We start from the raw sequence: 6,000 nt of genomic DNA on the forward strand, positions 1-6,000 counted from the left end.
ACACAGAACATGATCCACGTAAAAAGGATGTTTGGGCAAACAGAAGTGACCAAGGGGGAAGGGACCAGCTCATACAAGCATTCTCTGTGGTGGCCACTACCCTATGGAATGGCCTCCTTGAGGAGGTCAGGAGAGCCCCCACTCTCCTGGCTTTCCACAAATGATGCAAAACTGAATTATTCAGGAGAGTTTTTATACTCAGGGCTGCATTGTAGGGAGGTGGTATCAAAGAGATCTTTCACTAGATAGAAACCATAGACTTCCCCACTATGTCCTATCTGTTGCTTTAAGTATGTGTTACTTAGGGCATAAAGGCTCCATTTCAGCATTTCTTCAACACTGCATTGGATTTTTGCTGATACTTTTAGCCCCAACTCTTGATGTATAGTAGATCCATTCACAATATCCCAAAAGTGGGTGGAGATGTGTAACCCATCATTCCCAAACTATACATTCCACAAATCTCCTTCAGTTCTTTACTCGGATATTATTTCGGTTGAACGGAACTCCTAAATGGCCTTTGAATTTTGTTTCAGGTGTTCTTCTAGATCTCTAAAAGTGAACACCCCGAAACATTTTCCTCAGAATTATTTCCAAACAAAGGAAACTACCAGTGGGGCGAAATATGAGCAAATAGGGAAGTAGGATTACTAATAGTTAACTCACTCATAGAAGGAATTTGGGTGTTACAGAAGGGGAAATGTTGTTATGAGTTAATTAGAATCTTGTGAAAACAAAGGGTGTCATACTCTGAGACGCCTTAAGAACATGTATAAAAACTTGCAAGACACAATGGTGCAGCACAATCTCCTTTTGCCACAGAGAATCTTCACCGGAGTTCTTTTCATTGGATAAGCAGGTAAGTTTTTTGAGATGTATGTTAATATTGGTGGTTTACAAAGAATTGGTAGCAGCCCCAGTACCCCAGACTAGCCAGATCTTGTCAGAGCTTGGAAGCTAAGCAGGGTCGATACTTAGATGGGAGGTCCACCAAGGAAGTTTGGGGCTGCTATGGAAGAAGAAGGCAATGGCAAACCACCTTTGCTCATCTCTTCCCTTGAAAACCCCATAAAGTGGGAGGTTGACATGAGTTGGTTGCAACTTGGCAGCATACTTTACTTGGGGCCAAGCTACACATGACGAATGACACTTGAATGGCAAGTGTATTTCTCCCTGTTCATTTGCCCTCCACTCAATCCACTTGCCGTTCAAGTGTCATTCGTCATGTGTAGCGTGGCCCTTGGTGATTTGTTTCCTTGGGAGTCTTGGGCTAATCAACGAGCCAGACATGAAGTTCTCAGCACTGAAACTTTATCTCAAAGCACTTAATAGCAATAGGAGACATTTGTGACGCTGACTAGACAGTAAACAAAGTTGTATGCAGTGGCTGAGGCAATAGGAGAATTTGTATATATTTAGCAGGGATGGTTTTTAACTTCTTTTCCCTTCTGTTTTGAATTCTCATATCCCTGTTTTCATTTTGTTCTTTCCTTGTTTGAGTTGAACCGGTGGTTCTTAGTCTTTGCACTGTTTGTTTCCTTGCATAGAATCCGCCCTAGAAATTATATTATTGGTACATCAATAAATCAGTATTATATATTCAATGACGTACGCTATAAATACAAAATGCATATAAAACCCATACAATATGCTATATAATAAAACCCATCTTCAAAACTAAAGACAAGGTAAGTAGGATAATTGGTGGTGGAGAGTGCCTTCAAGCCATAGCTGATTTATGGCGACCCCTGGTGGGGTTTTCATGGCCAGACTAACAGAGGTGGTTAGCCATTGTCTCCCTCTGCAACCCTTGTCTTCGTTGCTGGTCTGCCATCCAGTTACTAACCAAGGCCGACCCTGCTTACCTTCTGAGATCTGACTGGATAGCTCACCTGGGCTATCCAGGTAGCAAACTATAAATAGCTTTTTGTGTGCCAGCAAAATGTCCAAATCCCTACTGGCCACTTTCTATAGACCTCCTGATTAGGTCTTGAATGGCTACTGGAAAATGGATCCTGGGTGCTATGAGATTCATATTTTAATTGACCTTTTTGCACTATATCTATCCTCATCCTGATATGTTCCTTCAGATACACAACAGCTGAAGAAAGATGTCTTGCGAACGGAACCAGTGCTATGCAACCTGCCCTCCCATGACCGTTACGATCCAGCCCCCACCCTTTGTTCTTTCCATCCCTGGTCCCTCAATCTACTGCCCTGATCAACCACTTTGCATTGAGCAGTACAACCCATGTGCACCAGCCTGCCAGGCAATCAGTAGCGGTGGATTTGGGACCATCTCTGCAGGGGGAGTCTCCAGTTCCAAGATCACCAGCATTTATTCTCAGAAGTCGATGCAAAGAAGTCAAGGGGGCTGCCGTTCTTTCTACTGATGCTGAGCCCGGAAGTCGCAATCCACAGAAAAGCTGAGAGCTGAAAATGAGAAATCAATATCAATTCTCGGAATCTGTTCTTGATGTGTCCACTTTTTCCGTTTTAGGCCAGTTTTTTTAAAAATTAAAAAGCTTTCTTCCTTCAGCTAATTTTTAGGAAGGACTTTTATTTGTTATTTATTGATCTTGTTGCTTATCATATTTCTCCTATGAGCCCTTCCAGCTGTTAATGGAAACTTGCACATCTCCCATTGACCTCTAGTACATCTTCAATGATTCTGGGGCATGTCCTGAGACACATATAATAATAATAATAATAACATTCATTTATATACCGCCCTTCAGGACAACTTAATAATAATAATAACATCCCATTTATATACCGCCCTTCAGGACAACTTAATGCTCACTCAGAGCGGTTTACAAAGTATGCCATTATTATCCCCACAACAAAACACCCTGTGAGGTGGGTGGGGCTGAGAGAGCTCCAGAGAACTGTGACTAGCTCAAGGTCACCCAGCTGGCTTCAAGTGGAGGAGTGGGGAATCAAACCCGGTTCTCCAGATTAGAGTCCCGCACTCGTAACCATTACACCAAACTGGCTCTCAAATTCAGTTCATGGAGGAATGCTCTGTCCAGTCTTGCTGTGCCTCACTGATTCCCCATGTGATCTGGGAGTATGATCTGAAGTGGTTAAGTCTTTAAGCAAGTTGTCCTTTGGTAAAGCATTTGTGCCATTATCATGGAAGAACCTTTGCTAAATTTTTGAAGGATCCCAAGTTTCATTGGACAGAATTTGAAAACCACTGTTGTAGATTATGGCATGCAAAAACAGATTATGCATTGTACTTACTTGATATTGTTCTTTGCTGAAACTGTGGAATTGTGCATCTCTTCAGCTGCAGAATAAAAACCGACACTTTATCAAAGCCTCACTTTCCTGTCATAGACATTTCTTGTTTTTAATTTGCTTTCAACATGGAGTATTTTTCCGGGGGGGGGGGGGACAGGAAGCCTCAAGTTTTAAGGAATTTTTAAGGAAATTAGAATGCCCTCCTTTAATAAAAATGAAGTCCCCAATAGTCCAACATTCAAGAAGCAGCAGCTACTGGCTACATGACTTATTAAACTTCTGTTATGAAAAGACTCTCTGTCCCTGTAGTAGATCAAGATGGGTAGCCGTGTTAGTCTGTCTGTAGCAGCAGAAAAGAGCAAGTGTCCAGTAGCATCTATAAGACGAATAAAATTTGGGGTAGTGTATGAGCTTTCATAAGCCACAGCTCACTTCAGATCTCTGTAGTAGTTCCACAAAAGACAAAAAAAAGTAGCAGATGACATGTTTCTCAGCTTAGAGATGGAGTAATGGGGAAAATGGCCGCTTGTCTGTTTTTTAATTCTCAGAAGGAATGTTTGGGGGTTCCATATATTTCTGCCTAAGAGTCACAGAAAATACCATTTTAGGTTGTTATCCAAAATCTGCTTTAAATATCATCTACCCTTTCTCCAGTGTGCAGTTGCAGGCTACAAAGTTGAGGTGAGTTAAGGTGGGCTAGAAAATTGAGCAGAAGACTGATAACTTCTGCCCATCCAGGCTGCAATTCCCCCAAACAAAAATGAGACTCTAGAAAGTGTCTATAGCTTTGTAGGATTTTCAGTTCCCCTGGGGCTCAAACCAGGGGATAGGGGACATTGCTGTGGGGGGATGTGATGGAAGAACCTATCTTGCACATGTGCACAGCACGTGTACACTCCCAATTGCTTCTGTGTCTTGCCAGGAGTGACGTCATTCCTGTTGTGACACAGAAATGACCTGGCACATGCTCGGGGGGGGGGGGGCTTAAACTGTTCTCATGCCTTCCCCCCCATCAGCCAGGTGAGAGGTGGCAGGGAGCAGAGGCTGAGATTGGGGGGATCCTCTGTCCCCACTGAGGGAATGGGATCCATACATAGAGATGCCAACCTCCAGGTGGGGCCTGAGGATCTCCCAAGATCTCAACTGATCTCTAGATTATAGAGATCAGAACCCCCAGAGAAAATGGCTGCTTTGGAAGGTGTCCTGTATGGCATTAGATCTCTGCTCCCATAACCTTCTCACTCCAGCTTTCAACCTCAAATCTCCAGGAATTTCCCAACTCTGGACCTAATGGCTTGGCTGCATGTTGTGAAGAAACTGGAGAGAAACCTCTCTCTCTCTTCCCTCATTCCAGCAGAATTTTAGTTTGTGGAATCCAAAATAAAATGCTGTGTGTCATGTTAAAGACTTTTTTTAAAAAAAAAGCGTTATGCTAAATGCTTTTGTAGACTGAGCCCACTTCATCAGGTATGTGAGGTGGAGCCTCATATTGAAGCTACGAAGAAAAGAACAGCAAGGCCAATGTGTCATGAAGGGAGTGTGGGATGAACTGTAATTATGTAAAATTTAAATGCAGGCAAGAAAAGTAAAGACACCATTCACTTTTATAATAAGTGTCTCCCTCGTTGGCTAAAACCTGTAATTGCTGAAGAATCCCTGTGAATTCCTCAGAAGAATTATTGCTGAACTTTAATTCTTGTCTCTTTGGGGGCAGGGGAAAGAACCAGAAAAGCTAATAAAATTGTGAGCCATTTTGTCAGATAGCCAGTATGGTATAGGGGATAGAGTGTTAGAAAAGCATCTGGGAAAACTCAGGTTCAAATCCTCATTCAGAATCTCTCTACGTGAGACATCTTACATGAGGGCCGATTCCAGACAGCCCTCCCCATTCCGAAACGTCGTGCGTCATCGCGCGGAAAACACAAAATATCATGTTTTCTCGCGCAAGTTTTGCACGACGTCGCGCAAAACTCGCGCGAGAAAACGCAATATTTCACATTTTCCGTGCGATGACGTGCGACGAAGCATGACGTTTCAGAATGGGGAGGGCCATCTGGAATCAGCCGAGGACGCTCAAGAGTAGGAAGACGCAATGTTAGCCGGAAAGTGTAGTTTAAAAAGACAGAGCCAAGGGCTCTGTCAATTTCACCTTTCTACACAGAGCAGGCGATCGCTTCTCAGAGGGTTTGTTAATTTCATCTTCACCTCTCCAAAGCCTTTTTCAATTTCACCTCCCCTTTTGGGAGGCAAAGTTGAAATTAACAAACCCTCTGAGGAATGATCTCTGCCAGCTCTATGTAGAGAGGTGAAATTGACAGAGCCTTTGGCTCTGTCTTTTTAAACTACATGACCTGGCTAACATTGCATCTCCCTACACTTGACTGGCCTTGAATAAGATGCCTCATATAAAGAGACTCTGAGGTTTGCTGGATGACCTTAGACCAGTCATGCTCTTTCAGCCTAACCTATCTCACATGGTTGTTGTGAGGGAAAAAAATAGGAGAACAATAGAAACCACTTTGGGTTCCAATTGGGAGAATGATGGGGAACAAAGAAATGAATGAATGCCTGATTATACAGATTTATTTAGGTACAGGCACCACTGAATTCAATGAAACAACTTCCCACTTAGCATGCTTAAGACTCCAGTAGGCTGCTGGGTCATGTTGCCACCTAACCAAGGAAAGCCTTTGAACCTCATTGTGTCTTGCGGGTATTTGAAGCTCAGCCCAGAAGAAGACTTCTATGTATTAA

At 43.0% G+C, this 6,000-nt stretch overlaps 1 long non-coding RNA gene across 1 annotated transcript; it reads left to right on the forward strand.

Moving 5' to 3' along the window:
* Window positions 1-819: 819 nt before the first annotated feature.
* Window positions 820-3,328, forward strand: LOC129340905 (uncharacterized). The gene is made up of 2 exons (XR_008598076.1): window positions 820-859; window positions 2,091-3,328. It is a non-coding gene; the product is annotated as an uncharacterized LOC129340905 (long non-coding RNA).
* Window positions 3,329-6,000: the final 2,672 nt, after the last annotated feature.

Source organism: Eublepharis macularius, chromosome 1 (assembly GCF_028583425.1).
Source record: "Eublepharis macularius isolate TG4126 chromosome 1, MPM_Emac_v1.0, whole genome shotgun sequence".
Taxonomy (NCBI): domain Eukaryota; kingdom Metazoa; phylum Chordata; class Lepidosauria; order Squamata; family Eublepharidae; genus Eublepharis; species Eublepharis macularius.